Source organism: Marmota flaviventris, chromosome 7, assembly GCF_047511675.1.
Source record: "Marmota flaviventris isolate mMarFla1 chromosome 7, mMarFla1.hap1, whole genome shotgun sequence".
Lineage (NCBI taxonomy): Eukaryota > Metazoa > Chordata > Mammalia > Rodentia > Sciuridae > Marmota > Marmota flaviventris.
In genome coordinates, this window is record NC_092504.1 from 1,601,966 (window position 1) to 1,617,041 (window position 15,076).

General features: G+C 61.8%; 1 long non-coding RNA gene across 2 annotated transcripts; it reads right to left on the reverse strand.

Moving 5' to 3' along the window:
* Positions 1-545: 545 nt before the first annotated feature.
* Positions 546-14,191, reverse strand: LOC114100617 (uncharacterized). 2 transcript variants are annotated; one of them, XR_003584116.3, is made up of 4 exons: positions 14,113-14,191; positions 1,594-1,810; positions 1,027-1,151; positions 546-657 (listed from the first exon to the last, which is right to left on the reverse strand). It is a non-coding gene; the product is annotated as an uncharacterized lncRNA (long non-coding RNA). The 2 variants fall into 2 exon arrangements; XR_003584114.3 differs by lacking the exon at positions 14,113-14,191 and adding an exon at positions 13,786-13,972.
* Between the last annotated feature and the right edge of the window lie 885 nt (positions 14,192-15,076).

Sequence of the window (15,076 nt, forward strand, 5' to 3'; positions counted from 1 at the left end):
CGGGACCCTCCGGGAGGTGGGCCTAGCAGGAGGTGGGAGCCCAGCCCCTACCCCTTCCTCTGATTCCTGGCTGCCCTGGGTGCCCAGACCTGCTCCATCATGTGCTCTCACAGTGCTGCACCAGGTGCCCGGGGGGGAAAGATCAGGGCCAAGCAACTGTGCCCTGAAACCAGGAGCCACAATAAACCTTTCCTCTTTACAAGTTGATTACCCCAGTGTGTGTTACAGTCACAGAAAGCTGACACCCCACACCTCGCCAGCACCTAGAACCCCACCTCCCAGTGCCCACTGAACCGTGGACACACCGGTCCTCCTGCTCACCCACCCACCACCCATCTGCACATTCTCCAACAACCCACCTATTTACCCACATTTCCTCCCATCCATGAACCCGCCCATGCACCAACTCTCCATCCATCTACGCCTCATGCTACCTGCCCATGCTCATCTGTCTATTCATGGATTCCTACACTGCTTTGTTCATCAGCTTTCAGTGACAGTAACAAATATTTGAGACAAATCAACTTATTAAAAGGGCAGTTTATTTTAGCTCAGTTTTGGAAGTTCCAGTCGGTGATTGATGGGTCCTGTGGCTTTGGGCTGACGCTGACCCATCATGGCAGGAGGGCTTGGTGGGCAAGGCCAGTCACCTCATGGCTGAGGAGCAAAAGAGAGAGAAAGGAAGAAACTGGGATCCCACTGTCTCCTTCAAGGGCACATCCCCAGGACCGAAAACCCCCATGAGGCCCTGCCTCCTGAAGCTTCCCCCGCCTCCCACAGTGTCAGGCGGGGACCGTGCCTTCAACACAGGGCCTTGGGGGACAGGCTGCAGCACCCCCACCTGCCCACCTGTCTACCCACCCCGTCCCAGCCACCCAGCCAACCAGCCAGCCTCTACTCCTGTCCCCTCTCATCTGTCATCCAGTCACTTGTCTCCAGCACTACACAGCTAGGTAGTCAGTAAGTCTGCCTGTCCCCAGTCCAGGCCTGGAGCCCAGCACGTCCACCAGGGTGACACCACCTCACCGTGTACATGCGCGTGGTCCCACCCTTGCTGTGAAGCAGGCTTGGGGCAGGTAGAGCGGCCGAGCTCCCACAGGCTGGCGCCTAGTCCACTGGACACTGGCAGATGGGCTTGTTAGCGCAGTGAACTGTCAGGCATAACGAGGAGAAGGCTCGATTTGTAAACACTCGGTCAATATGAATTAACACCATCAGGATGGAGTTTGGACTAAATTGGACAACCTCATTGGCGGCACCCAAAGCCCAGCAACAATAGGTAAATTAGGTCGTCATTAAATTATCATGAAGGAAAAATGCATAATCGGCAGCCACGCTGGTAGAAAGATGATGGTTATTTACAAAAACCCTGCTGTTTGCAAATTTGTGCAAAATTATTTGTTCTTGGCGGAGTTTTATGGAGCTATCTGCACATTATCTCCGCTCAAGACGCCCAGCCCTGCATATTAACCAATGTCTGTGGTTTAATTGGACATAGAACAGGCCAAATTGTAAATCGCTTTCCTGCCATCTATCTCTGTCTCCACGCTGGTCCCTGGGAGTGCAGGGCAGAGTGAGGAGACAGGGGCTCACCTCCTCCCTGGAGCCTCCGTGTACCTCCTTCCTGCTGCGGCCACAGCCCTGGAGCAGGGTGGAACCTGCCTGTGCCCAGCCGCAGCATGCAGAGCAAACGGACTCCAGATGGGCCGGAAGTGGTCACTGGCAGGAGGCGTTGCAGAAGAAGTTGCCGAAGGCCGCCAGGGGACCATTCTACAGATGCGCGTGCTTAACAGGCCTTTCTTCCACTGGACTATTAAAACGAGAGGGCAGAAAGCGAGGGGATAAAGGGTGGCCGCAGGCCAAACCCGGCCTCTCCTGGTGAGTGTGCCAGGTAACCACAGGCCTCAAGGGGCTCAGTGTGGGCAGGGCCATGTTCAGCTGGCCCCGTGCCGATCTGGCCCTGAATTGGCTGGCCTGGAAGTGGGTAGAGGGGCTGGGACACAGACACGGGGAGCCCAGGGAGGACTCAGCCTACAGTCTGCCACTGCACGCCCACGTGGCTCCTCCACCGAGCTGTCATTCAACACAGAGGGTGCCCAAACGCTGGTCTGAAGGAGAACCCGGGACCAGCTGGCCAGCGTGGAGTGGGCTCTCCTTCACTGGCGATCTCTAAGATTTGACGTGTATATTTTATCACAGTAGCATCCACACGGAGGCTCACCACAGGCAGGGCCCTGTCGGGTGAGCCCATTTCTTCCTTGAGTGGCTGCAGGTCTGATTTGAACTAGGGACAGCCACAGCCCAAGTCAAGGGCTTGGCCTCTCAACTTTCTTTGGGGGCAGGACATGGGTGGGGGGCATGCCGAGTATGGGGCGGAGACATGAGTGAACTGGATGAATTCTGGAAACCTGGACCCCAAGTCCCCAAGAGCAGCCCCTTTGACCTGGCCAAAGGAGACGCTCCATGCCAATGTCCCTGGCAGCCTCTGAAGGGCGCCCTGCACTTGTCTGCCCTCTTTGCCCAGAAGCAAACTCAACTCGCTAACTCAACCAAAGGAACAGCAAGACGCACCTCAGCCTGTGGGTCGCGGCAGGAAGCCTGCATGTGGACCCCCAGGGTGTCATGCCCAGGGAACAGGGTGCTTCCCAGGTACCTGGGTTTCAGGTTCCTGCTCAAGCCTCCTCTAGCCACAACCCGAGCTCTCCTGGACCCAGGGGCAGCTGATTCCCCAAGGGGCACCACGCTGGGCCCCCGTTAGGTTGAAGCCCTCGGCGACCCCAGGATGGGCACACAGACCAGAGGCCTGCCATCAGTGTGAGCTTGGTGGTGGGGACCTGGGAGCTGCACAGCTCTGTGCCCTTTCCTGGCCCTTGCTGGCCTTAGGTCTTAGCTCCAGGTACCAGGTGCTGATGGTGCTGCTGGGCAGCAGGCATCTCCTCAGAGGATGTGAGGATGGTGGTATTCAGGCCTCTGGTGCCGGCCACTGCAGTGGTGTCTTGAGCAGCCACCCAAGGCCTGTCCCCTGAGAGTGGCGCCTAGGTGTGCAGCGAGGGTGGATGTGGGTAGGTGATAGGCTGTCAGGCTCCCACCTCTGCCCTGTGCTTCCACTGCTCTGGCTCTCAGGGTTCGACCCTCAGGCACCTCTTCAGCGCCCTCCCGTGAAGTCGATGGAGGGGGTTTCACAGTGGCTAGGAGGGGTGGGCTCCTACTGGCCCCTCAGTGGCCCTGCTTGCCTCCTTTCTCTATCCTTCCAGCCTCCAAAAGAGCTGGTAGCTCCTGGAGACTTCTCCAAGCTGCAGTGGCTGCGGCATCACCAGGCGGGCCTGGACACCTGCTCTGCTTGCCTACGTCCTGCGGTTACCTCCCGCTCCCTGCAGACTCCAGCCAGGAGGGTGCCCATCACCCGGCCTGGCAGCCTCTGCGGCAATCACCTTAGGGACTTGGAGATGTGAGCATCCCTTTGTGTGACTTGGACGGCATTTCCTGACTTGCTGCTGGGTGAATTCAGTAAACCAGATGGACTCTCACCCCTACTGGACTTTGTCCATCACTTTCTCCTGCCTGGTGCTGCCTGAGGAAAACACAGAGCCCAGCCACACTGGTGCAGCCGCCAGAGAGACAGTCGGTCCACAGGCACAGGATCTCAGACGCGGGCTCTGGAGGAAGCCCAGCCAGGCGAGGAAGGAGGCTGGGGGCTGCAGGGCACGTGGTGCCACAGGGAGCTGTCCTGGGCAGGGGGCAGCAGAGCACAGTTCCTGAGCCAGGAGGCGTGGCTCAGGCCTCGGCCCCGGTCAGGTCATGAGGGCCGCAGCCCACATGGTGGGGAGAAGCCCCTGCACGGGCAGGTGCCGTGGGTGATTGGTGAGAGAAAGTGCAGGACTGGCCCTCACAGAAGGGGCCTTGGGAGTGGGCGCATGGCTGGGTGGGATCAAGCTGGGCACCAGCCATGGTGGGCATGAGAAAACTGTGGAGGCCAAGTGGAGGGGCCTTGGGGTGACCGGCCTGGGGTCCAGGAAGAGCTGGGCTGGAGGAAGGCATGGGCGGTCAGCACACACCAGGAGAGGTCTTGGGAGGGTGGAGTGGGCTCAGGGAGGCCCAGGGCCTGGAGGGCAGAGCCGTGGCTGTGAGCCTAGCACAGACAGGCTGGGCGTCCTTGCACCTCTGCGAGAGTCGCGCGCTCCTGACAGTATCTGGGTGTGGTCATGTGTGTCGTGTCTGCACGTGGGCATCTGAGGCCTGTGTCCTCCAAGTGTCTGATCCTTGCCCTTGTGTGTCTGCCGGCCAGGGTCAGTTTGCTGAGGACCCCAGGCTGAGCCCTGCAGAGCCTGAGGGTGGGCAGGTGCACGGGCAGGTCAGGGTCAAGGTTGCTGGGGCAGCTTGAGGAGCAGGGACTGGGAGGGCCACCAGGAGGGCTGCCTGGAGCCACTCGACTCTCAGGGCCTCTGGCCCCTCTGCAGCCTGGGCCTGTCCCCATGGTGGCTGCTCTGGGCCACAGTCCTAGCTCTGTCCATGTCTGTCCTGGCGAATGGGGACCTGGGCCAGTGGGGCGGGGGGCCGAAGACGGCAGCCCAAGCCAGCTTCTGATGCCAGACCTCCTCCTGCCCTGGGGAGCAGCCCCTGGAGGGTCAACTCTATGCAACCAACTCATTGATCCCTCGACCAGGTTAATTAATTAATTAGGGCTGCCGCGAAGGAAGGTGGGCTAGGCCCCGGCCACGGATCCCCCACCAGGAGCTTTATTAGTACATAAAATGAGTGTTTAAAACCCACGCGGCCACGAGTGTGCTGTCGCAGCTTTTCATTAAACAAACCTATAAAATTACTTGCCTCATTATGTATTTCCGCGACTTCCTCTGCCTTCGTTGCTCCCTCCCCACCTGCCTCCCGCCCGCTCTAAGTGCCTATTTGAAATCAATTTCTCTAATAACGGACTTAATGAGCTCATCAATTAGGGCTGCCATAACGGAGTGTAGCCGGGCTCTCCGGTTATCAGTTAAACTCTGGAACTAATTTCCATGCTTCATCTATCACAGGGTGCCCACGACGTTTGGCTGCTGCTCCGGGACGATAGGGAGACCCTAGGCCCTTCCTGCTGGCTGCACGGGTGTCCCAGGAAAGGACAATGAGGACCGAGGGGCCCACCTGGCCGGCGCACAGGGTGCAGGCTCGGCCACACTGGCATCATTAGCAGTAATTGATGACGGGGGCCCCAGACGAGGCGGCCTTCCACATGGAAACCCCGTTACACCTTCTCACCCTCCCATGAGGCCTCTTATGCCCCTCAGTCCTCTAACACACACCCCAACGGCTGCAAAGAGCCTCGTGTCTCCCCAAATCCTGAGCCCCCAAAGGAAAGCAGAGCCCCTCCTGATGTCCAGGCCAGAGTTGGCCCAGGCCAGCGACAGTGCTCAGGGGCAGGCAGAGGACCCCAGAGAAGGGCAATGGCCAGGGAGGGAATGAGGAGAGCAGAAGGCACTGAAGCTGACCCGGAGGCATAGAGAAGGGAATGTCATGGGTAGGCAGGGCTGCCACAGGACGTGGCAAGGTCAAAGGGACACATGGGAGAGGGACACAGGAGACCAGGCTCTGCGGGGGCCTGTGCTACTGGGGAGGCCGGGCAGGGCTGGAGCAGGGCCTGGGCGTGAAGGGCAGGGCCTCTGTCTCCTGCCACACCCAGGTTTGGGACAGCAGAAGGCAGTGGAGTCTCAGGGAGGGAGGTCCTGCGGCAGACCACCCTGGAAGTGCACAGAGGCTGGAAGAGTGTGTGCCTCTGCTCCGGCTGGGAGGGCCTCACAGCAAGGCAGGACCCAGGGAGCAGGGCTGCAGTCCAGGGCCCTCTGCCTGACGCCCTGGGATGGCGGTAGCGGCACATTCCTGCCCCAGGCCTGAGTGGCCACCTGGAGAGGAAGGAGGGGACCAGGGTCCCAGGCTCAGGACGGTCTGATTTTCCCAAGCCAGACACCAGCTGCGACCAGAGAAGATGAGGAAACAGGGTGCCCTTGGGAAACGGAGGCACAGAGCACATGCCTCCCTGCCCAAGTGAGGACAGTGCAGTGGCCCTAGAGATTGACCGCATCTTGCCCTGGCCCTGGCCCCAGCCTGCAGTCATCTTCACCAGGCTGGGCCAGGGCTCCTGACGCCTCACGTGGCACCTGCTGGACCTGCCCCACTGCAGCCCTGGCCGCCCTCAGTCCTAGCCCCAAGCCCGAGCCTAGGCTGAACACCCCCTACACCCAGGACAGCCTGGACAAGCCCAGTTAGCCCCCACCAGCATGGCCCAGGCAGGAGGCCACGGTCACCCCAGGGGCCCCTGGTGGCAGGCAGACCCTGTGCACATAGGGAGAAGGCTGGTGGGCTTAGCGGAAGAGGGTGCGGCTGGTGAAGGGCTGGGGCGTGCTGGTAGGGGCGAAAGGCCAGCGTGGCCTCTTCTTCCATCTCCTGCACCCCCAGGCCCACAGGGCAAAGTGGGCTTGAAGATCCCGCACACTGGGGGTGGACGGTGGCCCCTCCTGATGGCAAGGGGTGCGCGTCACCGCTTAGCCCACTGCTCCGGGTGATTCGTCATAGTCAGCCTGGATCTTCTCATTAGTGAGAAGCCATTAGTGCGGCTTTATCAGTGGTGGAGTCGCTGTGCGCAGGAGGCTGGCCCGGCCGCCTTCCAGAGCGCCACCTCCAGGCTGCCCTGGGGCGGCCCCATTGATGGGGCCAGGCAGGGCTGCACAACCCGACCAGGCCCTGGACGGCTGCTCCGGATCTCCCCACACTGGGCACAGCCGGGCTGGAGCTTGGGGTGAGTTGAGCTGGGTGGCAGTCTCAGGGAGGGAGGTCCTGCTGCAGACCACCCTGCAAGTCACACCAGGGCCAGGACCCTGCAGGGGGAGCACCTACAGGGGAGGAGCACCAACATGATGAGGAGCAGCACCCGCAGGGTGAGGAGCTACAGGGTGAGGAGCACCTGCAGGGAAGGAGCACCTACAGGGTGAGGAGCACCTGCAGGGAAGGAGCACCTACAGGATGAGGAGCACCTGCAGGGGAGGAGCACCTACAGGATGAGGAGCACCTGCAGGATGAGGAGCACCTGCAGGGTGAGGAGCACCTGCAGGATGAGGAGCTACAGGGTGAGGAGCACCTGCAGGGGGAGCACCTACAGGGGAGGAGCACCAACATGATGAGGAGCAGCACCCGCAGGGTGAGGAGCTACAGTGTGAGGAGCACCTGCAGGGAAGGAGCATCTACAGGGTGAGGAGCACCTGCAGGGAAGGAGCACCTACAGGATGAGGAGCACCTGCAGGGGAGGAGCACCTGCAGAAGGACAAGCCCTCCAGCAGCACTGTCCCAGGGACAAGGGCTGTGATACACATCCGAGGGACGCCAGGCACAAGTCCTGCCTCCGGAGGACTGCCTCAGGACGGCTACCCCAGGAGTCCTGGGTGGAGGGGGTGGGGGTGCTCTGAGCAGGGAGGGCACGGTCTGGAGAAGGCGAAGCAGCCTCAGGGGCAGGGGCTGGAGTGAGAAGGTGGGGCCAGCAGGTGGGGGGCAGGAGAAGAGGCCATGAGAAAGGGGAAGGGCCAGGTGCAGACCCAGGACCAGGATGCAGAGTCGTTGAAGCTGCACAGAGGTGTTTGCAGCGGGGAGAGGTCAGCGGGCCAATGACCCTACAAGGGCAAATCTGGAGGCAGAAGTGCATGAGGTGCAGCAATGCAGAGCCCATGGGGACAAGACAGGTGGCCTGGAAGCCAGGGCGGAGCAGGGAGGAGTGTGGGGACACTGTCAGGTGAGGGCAAGGCTTTGGAGGTGGAGCAGGACCAGCGCCTATGCTAGAGTGCTGGGGAGGGTGCACAGGCCAGGAGGGCCCTGTGGGGAGGACACGGGGGCCCAGGCACAGCCAGCGGGCATCTCAGACTCTGCACCCACAGCCTTCTGTGTCTGGGCCTCTCCCTGGCTGGCTGGGTCAATGCCCTCCTGCCCACGTCACCCCTCCCTGTCTACCACATGGAGACCACCCTGGGCTGCTCTCTGGGACCTCCGTGTCTTGGACACTGTCACACCCGCTCCCATCTGGCAGAAGCCGCTCTTGGCCATAAGGCACAACAGGCCCTCAGAAAGGTAAACCGAGCAAGGAAGGGTCTGTGGGGTTTAGCTACAGCGTGGGCAAATGAGGAGCACCTGCAGGGGGAGCACCTGCAGGGGAGGAGCATCTGCAGGAGAGGAGCACCTACAGGGGAGGAGTATCTACAGGGGAGGAGCACCTGAAGGGGGAGGAGCTACAGGAGGAGCACCTGAAGGGGGAGGAGCACCTGCAGGCGGAACAGCTACAGGGGAGGAGCACCTACAAGGGAGGAGCACCTACAGGGTGAGGAGTACCTACAGGGGAGGAGCACCTACAGGGTGAGGAGCACCTACAGGGGAGGAGCACCTGCAGGGGGAACATCTACAGGGGAGGAGCACCTGCAGGGGAGGAGCACCTGCAGGGGGAGCATCTACAGGGGGAGCACCTACAGGGGAGGAGCACCTGCAGGGGGAGGAGCTACAGGGGAGGAGCATCTGCAGGGGGAGCATCTGCAGGGGAGGAGCACCTGCAGGGGAGGAGCACCTGCAGGGGGAGCAGCACCTGCAGAGGGAGCAACTACAGGGAGGAGAACCTACAGGGGAGGAGCACCTACAGGGGAGTAGCACCTGCAGGGTGAGGAGCACTTGCATGGTGAGGAGCACCTGCAGGGGGAGCATCTGCAGGGGAGGAGCACCTGCAGGGGAGGAGCACCTACAGGAGGAGCACCTGCAGGGAGAGCACTACAGGGGAGGAGCACTGCAGGGGGAGCACTACAGGGGGAGCACCTGCATAGGCAGGGGTGATCTGGCTGGAGTCCTGGGCATCAGTTCTGCATGCTGTCTGTACTGGACTCCCAAGGAGAGTTGGCACGGAATTTTGCAGGGCTGGAAAGAGCCCCACCCTCCTCCTGACAGCGTCCCCACGCTCCTCCCTGCCCTGCCACGGCTGCTACCTGTCTTGTCATGGGCTCTGCATTGCTGCATTGTGTGGCACTTCTGCCTCCAGGGAGGATGGGTGACCCTGATGCTTGGGCTCTGCTCCCCATGCCGAAGCAAGGGAGAAAGTGGGGACAGTCAGGCAGTGGCTTAGCGTAGGGCCCAGTTCCCAAACTTTCCATGAGGGCCTCTTTCCCCACACTGGGAGGGCCACAGCCTAGGCTAACGGCCTCTGAACCCCACAGGACCCTGGGCCTCAGTTCCCTTTCCTGTGAAAGGGTGGTAGCACAACCATGCGGAGGCTTCCGCAAGATGGCAGGGTGCAGCTATGCCCGTGGGGACGGCTGAGCGCGCTGGAGTCGCAGAGGGGAGAAGGTGATGATCACAGCCGTGCTGAGGGAAGACGGCGCCAGGCTGCGGCCCAGAGTGTGGGGGCAGTGGAGAGGCCACGGGCAGGTAAGTCAGGTCCCCAAGGCCTGAGCAGAGGGGAACTGTGAACAGGAAGCCTCAGGCGGAAGGGCAGAGCTCCACCTGGGGCCCAGGGAGGCTCTGGCTGGGCTCCAGCCCTGGCTCTCTCCTGGTCTGCGGGCGGGGAGAGTCAGGCCCCCCTCATGAAGAGAGCTCACCTCCGAGCAGCTCAGCCAGGGGTCCCCACTAGAACACCACGCCTGTCCTCAGCCTCTGGACTCAGCACTGGCCCTGCTCACCAGCTCTCCCTCCTCACCCTTTAGACATGTCCCCACTGGCTGCACCTTCACTCTGCTCCCCCCCCCCCCCCCCCCCGCTTCAAGTACCTACCATGGGTCAGGCCTTCCAGAGTGTGTGGGCCCTGCCCCAGCCCAGGCCCAAGGAAGAGACCATCGGCTCCAGGGGTCGCTGCTGTTGGTGGGCTCTCCAGGGGGCTCTGAAGATCCGAGGAGGGATGGGGAAGGGGGGTCCTGGCTGGACTGGGGCATGGGCAGCTGGCCTTGTAGCGGGAAGGGTTTTCCCAGTGGCTCCCGGGAGGATTAGGGGCACAGCCAGCTCAGTTCATGGGGTGTCAGGAGCCGGAGGAGATGCCTCCTCCCCCGTAGAGAAGCCCACCCACTGAGCTTGCCTCCTCTGAGCTTGCCCCCAAGCCTGGTGTTGGTGGGGGCAGCCGTTCCTTCCTCCTTCCTGGCTGGCCTCTGTCCTTGTCCTGACCCAGCAGGCTAAAGGGGTAGAGCCGAGGCCCAGTGGCCCAGGCCCCCCACCAGCCAGTGGCAGAACCCCAATCCCATCAGTCCTCCTTCAGCACTTCAGTTTTGGGGGTAGACAAGCTCCTCGTGGCAACCCGAGTTTTGGCCCCCTCCCTACTGGAGGGCACAGGGAGCCAGGACAGTAGCAGAGAGTGGACACCATACCAGAGACCCCCAGAGAAGGGCCAGGGGGGAGCAGCCAGATTTAGGGAGCCTCCCACTCCTTCCATCCCCCCTTATGTGGGTACCTGCGCACCCCAAAGCCACAGGCTCCAAGGGAAGCCACAGGCTAGGGGCGGAGACAGCGCCCACCAGCTAAGAAGGGTTGGCATCCCCCGGCAGGACACCGTCCCTGGGGCCTGAGGGCCTCCATTCCCTCCATGGCCCCTCCTTTGCCCCAAGCAGGCAGGGCCTCCGGAAGGGACAGGGTTAAGAGCCTGGTGCCTCCCCCGTTCCTTTGAAATGGCTCCCTGGTTCCAGAATGACTCTGGCTTCCCCTCTTAATCTGTATTTTACGAGTGAGGAGCTTTGCATTATGCAAATCGTTAGATAGGAACAGGTGACATTTCAGCAAAGAACATGAGCAGGCGGCGGCCGGTGGCGGCCGATTTAGACATTAGTATTTGTCACCGGGGCGTGGGGCGGCAGGACTGGGCCGGGGAGGGCTCCTCACACCTTAAGGTGGAAGTCTGGACCCTGGACCGGCCAGTGCTGCCACACACCCTGCGCCACAGGACCAGGCTGAGATCCGCCAGGCTCCTCCCGGAGCTTGCTGTGCCCGCGGCTGGGTCAGTGCAGCCCCCTGTACTGACGAAGAAGCAGAGGCCGAGGGAAGAGGACAGGACAGAGCCAGGAAGGGTCAGCCCAGTGGACAGCCCAGTGGACGTCACCTGCCCCCAGGGGGAGCCTGCCCCAGCGCCCTTCCCCTGCAGGGCCATTCCTCCCCAGGCTCTGCCCCGGGACTGCACTCTCCCCCATGGCACGCCCACCCCTCTGTGCCACCTCCCACAGCTCCCCTGGGCAGGCGTGTGTGGCCGCCATCCATCATCCCTCTGTCGGACGCAGCCACCGTCCATTTCCCAGGAAGTTGCTTGAGAGGAAATGGACGAAAAGAGAAGCAAGCGCCACTGTACCCCGCAGAGAAGCCTAGAGCCCTTCAGTCCCCAGCCGCCTGCCAAGGCCTGCAATGCCCACCTTTGTCCCTGAGCTCAGAGGTCTGGGGGGCAGTAGGAAGACATGTGTGGCCCCCGGGGCCTCCCGAGGTCAGGGCTGGTGATGGTGGCCAGAGCACACTTTCTCCAGGAGATCCACAGGGACTGGGCCATGTAAGGAACCAAAGTCACCAGCACAGACAAGGACACCAGCAGGCCCCAGCCCAGGGAGCAGTGAGCTCAGGAAGCCCTGTGTCAGGGTCCCATGGCAGCTCCCAGCGCCAGCAGGACTTCCGTGTCCTCCAGGTCTCTGCAGACAGGCCATCTGGAGCTCCCGCGCCGATGGGCAGCTCCGGCTCAGATGGCCCCTGGTCCCGGGGTGCATAGAAGGAGGAAGGAGCAGGAAATACCTGACCTGGAGGCAGGAGGGCAGCCCACCCCAGTTCTTGAGACAGCCCCTCTCCGAGTTCAAGGGACAAGCGGCATATTCAAGGAGCCTGGAGCCTGGGCAAGTTTCAGAGCAGATTAAGGGAGATTGCTTTGGATATCTTGGAACAGTGCTCCTTGACCACTGGACAAGGAGCCTCTGGCCATTGTTGGGAGGTGGCCTCAGTTGTGTTTCTGGGCAGGGTTGTAGTGCCAGGCTGTGGCTCTGTGGAATTCCTTGCAGTATTTCCTGTCTTCAGGTGACAGGTGTGACAGTGCCCTTGTTCATCTATCTGCCAGTATTGACATCGGTGACTCCACCCTGACAACCTTACAGGACTGCAGGGCAGGGACACCAAGGGAGAGGCTGTCCTCAAGCTGAGGCCAGAGGACTTGGAGGAAGGCAGTGTCTCGGGAGCCTGGGAGACTGGGAGCCCCAGCCCCACCCCGGCTTCAGCTGCAAGGAACCGCACAGTGCGGGGGGGGGGGGGGTGTCCTTCGGGAGAATTGGGGGCAGAAATGAATACATGGGATCATGTGAGAGAGGAGGGAAGGTCAAGGGCCCTGAACCAGGAACAGCCCAGTGGATGTCACCTGCCCCCAGGGGGAGCCGGAGCCCTTGCTTGGATCACCCCCTCCCCCACCTGGTCAGCGCTGAGGGTGCTGAGGGGAGAGCTGGCTGCAGGTCGAGGGCTCTGCCCCCTTCCGAGCCCCACCACGCAGGCCCCTGCCCCAAAGCCTGCTGGGGCATGGAGTTGGTCTCTGTGGAACAGGCTCTCAGAGCCCAGAACTTTGAGTTCTGGATCCTGTGGGTGGGCTGGGTGTCCTTGGGGCGAGAAGGGAACGCTCACTGGCCCATTCCCAGCGAGCAGCCAGGGGTGAGGCAGCAGCGGGTCCTCAAACATCCAGCAGCCTACAGCCGCTCAGCAGTCTGCAGGCCAGGCAGCAGGGAGACACGCAGGCAGCGGCCAGGAGCAGAGCACCCCATGAGCCCAGCATGGGCCCAGGAGGCTCACACCTGCCCACGTGGGGAGCGGAGGGCCTCACCCTGCACCCAGCAGGGAAAGACAGGGCAGGAAACGCAGCCCTCACCACCACGCTCCACAGCGTCCCTTGCCTGGCCCAGGATCCCCCAGGGCCCGTGCCCCCTCTGCACTCCTGCCATCTGGGGCAGGGCTCCCCAAACGACAACCCTACCATCCCCCATGGGGTTCCTGCTTCTCAAGTGTTGGTCCCTGTCCCCAAAGGGCATTCCTCCCCTCCTGAGCCCTTTCTCCACCCAGGCCACAGATCAAAGCAAACCCACAGCCCTGGGAGAAGTCAGAGCAGCGGGTGAGCACAGCATGAAGCCCCTAGCAGACCAGGCACCTTCCAGGGCACCCAGAGGCACAGCGCCCCAACAGGGTTGGGCACATGGGGTGGGAAGCCTACGGGCAGGGTGCACCCCAGCTCAATGCCCAGCCGTTGCCTGGGCTGCTCTCTGTCCCCTGTAGCAGTTCAGAGTTATGCACGCTGGTGACTGCCCTGACCCTGGGGCTCTCAGTGTCCCCTGTCTGGCATGGCCCTCTCTGCAGCCTTCTCCAGTGGATGGCCCAGGACACCAGCCTTATCTGTCCTGCAAGCCCCTGTGCAAAAAAATTTGGAATAAACGAAGACTTGAAAATGGACATGTAATTTTGCCTTTTGAAGATGTCCACACTGGTGCATTTGGCAGAGCGTGGGTCCCTCCCTGGTCTGCCCAGGAGCCTCACCCAGACCCCAGGGCCCTGCAACCCAGCTCCCCATGTCCCCCACCCTCTCCCTGCAGCGGTGTGTGGGGCAGTGTCTCTTTCCCAGGAGCACCCTGCTCTCCGCAGTGACATTTAAGATGAAAAGAAAGGGACAGTCCCTGCTCTAATAGTGTAGCAGGCCTGAAATTAGCATGAGAAAAGGAAACTGTCCTTATCAGGAGGAGTGTGGACGCTGCTCAGCTTCCGTTCCTTTGTCTATTGTCAATAATCACTTACCGTCAGGCCCATAAATGTCATTCTTGGGGTGCTCATAAACAGCCCGTCCCTTTTTAAATTAGCAGGTAGAGATATTTATGGGTTTCTATTAAGGTGATGATGGGGGAGTTGAGAGCCCGGTGGCCCCGATAAGGGAGAGGTTGGGGAGCGGCAGGAGGCAGGGAGCCTCGCCAGCCCCTGCACCCTCCCTGCACTCCCGAGGGCGCCTGGGAGGCTCCGCGTGGGGCGGGGCTGTCCAAGGGCAGAGGCCACCCGCTGCTTGAGGGGTTGCATTTCAGTGTGGTCAGGGAAGGGGGCACACCCCCACCTACCCCCACCCAGTCCCACCTGGGGGCTGGGCCTCAGCTGCTCATCTGAGAGGTGGGCGGAGCCGAGCTGCAGCCGAGCTGCCTTGGGGACAGCAGAAGGGCAGCTCCAGTAGGCAGACCCGCGCGCGCGCGCGCGCACACACACACACACACACACACACACACACACACACACACACACACGGCCCTCCAGAGCCCTAGCTCCGCCTCCCCCAGCTCCTCCCTCCTCTAGCTCCTCCCTCTTCACAGCTCCTCCTCCTCACAGTTCCTCCCTCCTCCTGCTCCTCCCTCCTCACAGTTCCTCCTCCTCACAGCTCCTCCCTCCCCCTGGCTCCTCCCTCCTCTAGCTCCTCCATCCTCATAGCTCCCTCCTCCTCACAGCTCCTCCTCCTCACAGCTCCTCCTCACAGCTCCTCCTCCTCCAGCTCCTCCTCCTCCAGCTCCTCCTCCTCACAGCTCCCTCTTATTCACAGCTCCTCCTCCTCACAGCTCCTCCTCCTCCAGCTCCTCCCTCCTCACAGCTCCCTCTTCTTCACAGCTCCTCCTCCTCACAGCTCCTCCTCCTCCAGCTCCTCCTCCTCACAGCTCCCTCTTATTCACAGCTCCTCCTCCTCACAGCTCCTCCTCCTCCAGCTCCTCCTCCTCCAGCTCCTCCTCCTCACAGCTCCCTCTTATTCACAGCTCCTCCTCCTCACAGCTCCTCCTCCTCCAGCTCCTCCTCCTCCAGCTCCTCCTCCTCACAGCTCCCTCTTATTCACAGCTCCTCCTCCAGCTCCTCCTCCTCCAGCTCCTCCTCCTCCAGCTCCTCCCTCCTCCTGGCTCCTCCCTCCTCCTGGCTCCTCCCTCCTCCTGGCTCCTCCCTCCTCCAGCTCAGCCCCTTACTCCTGACCCAGGCTTGATTCTGTTTCCACTTTCTGGGCAACTTCCTTTCTCTGGTCCAGGACCCCATGCTGCTCCTGAGGCCCTTCTGGTCTGGGATGGCC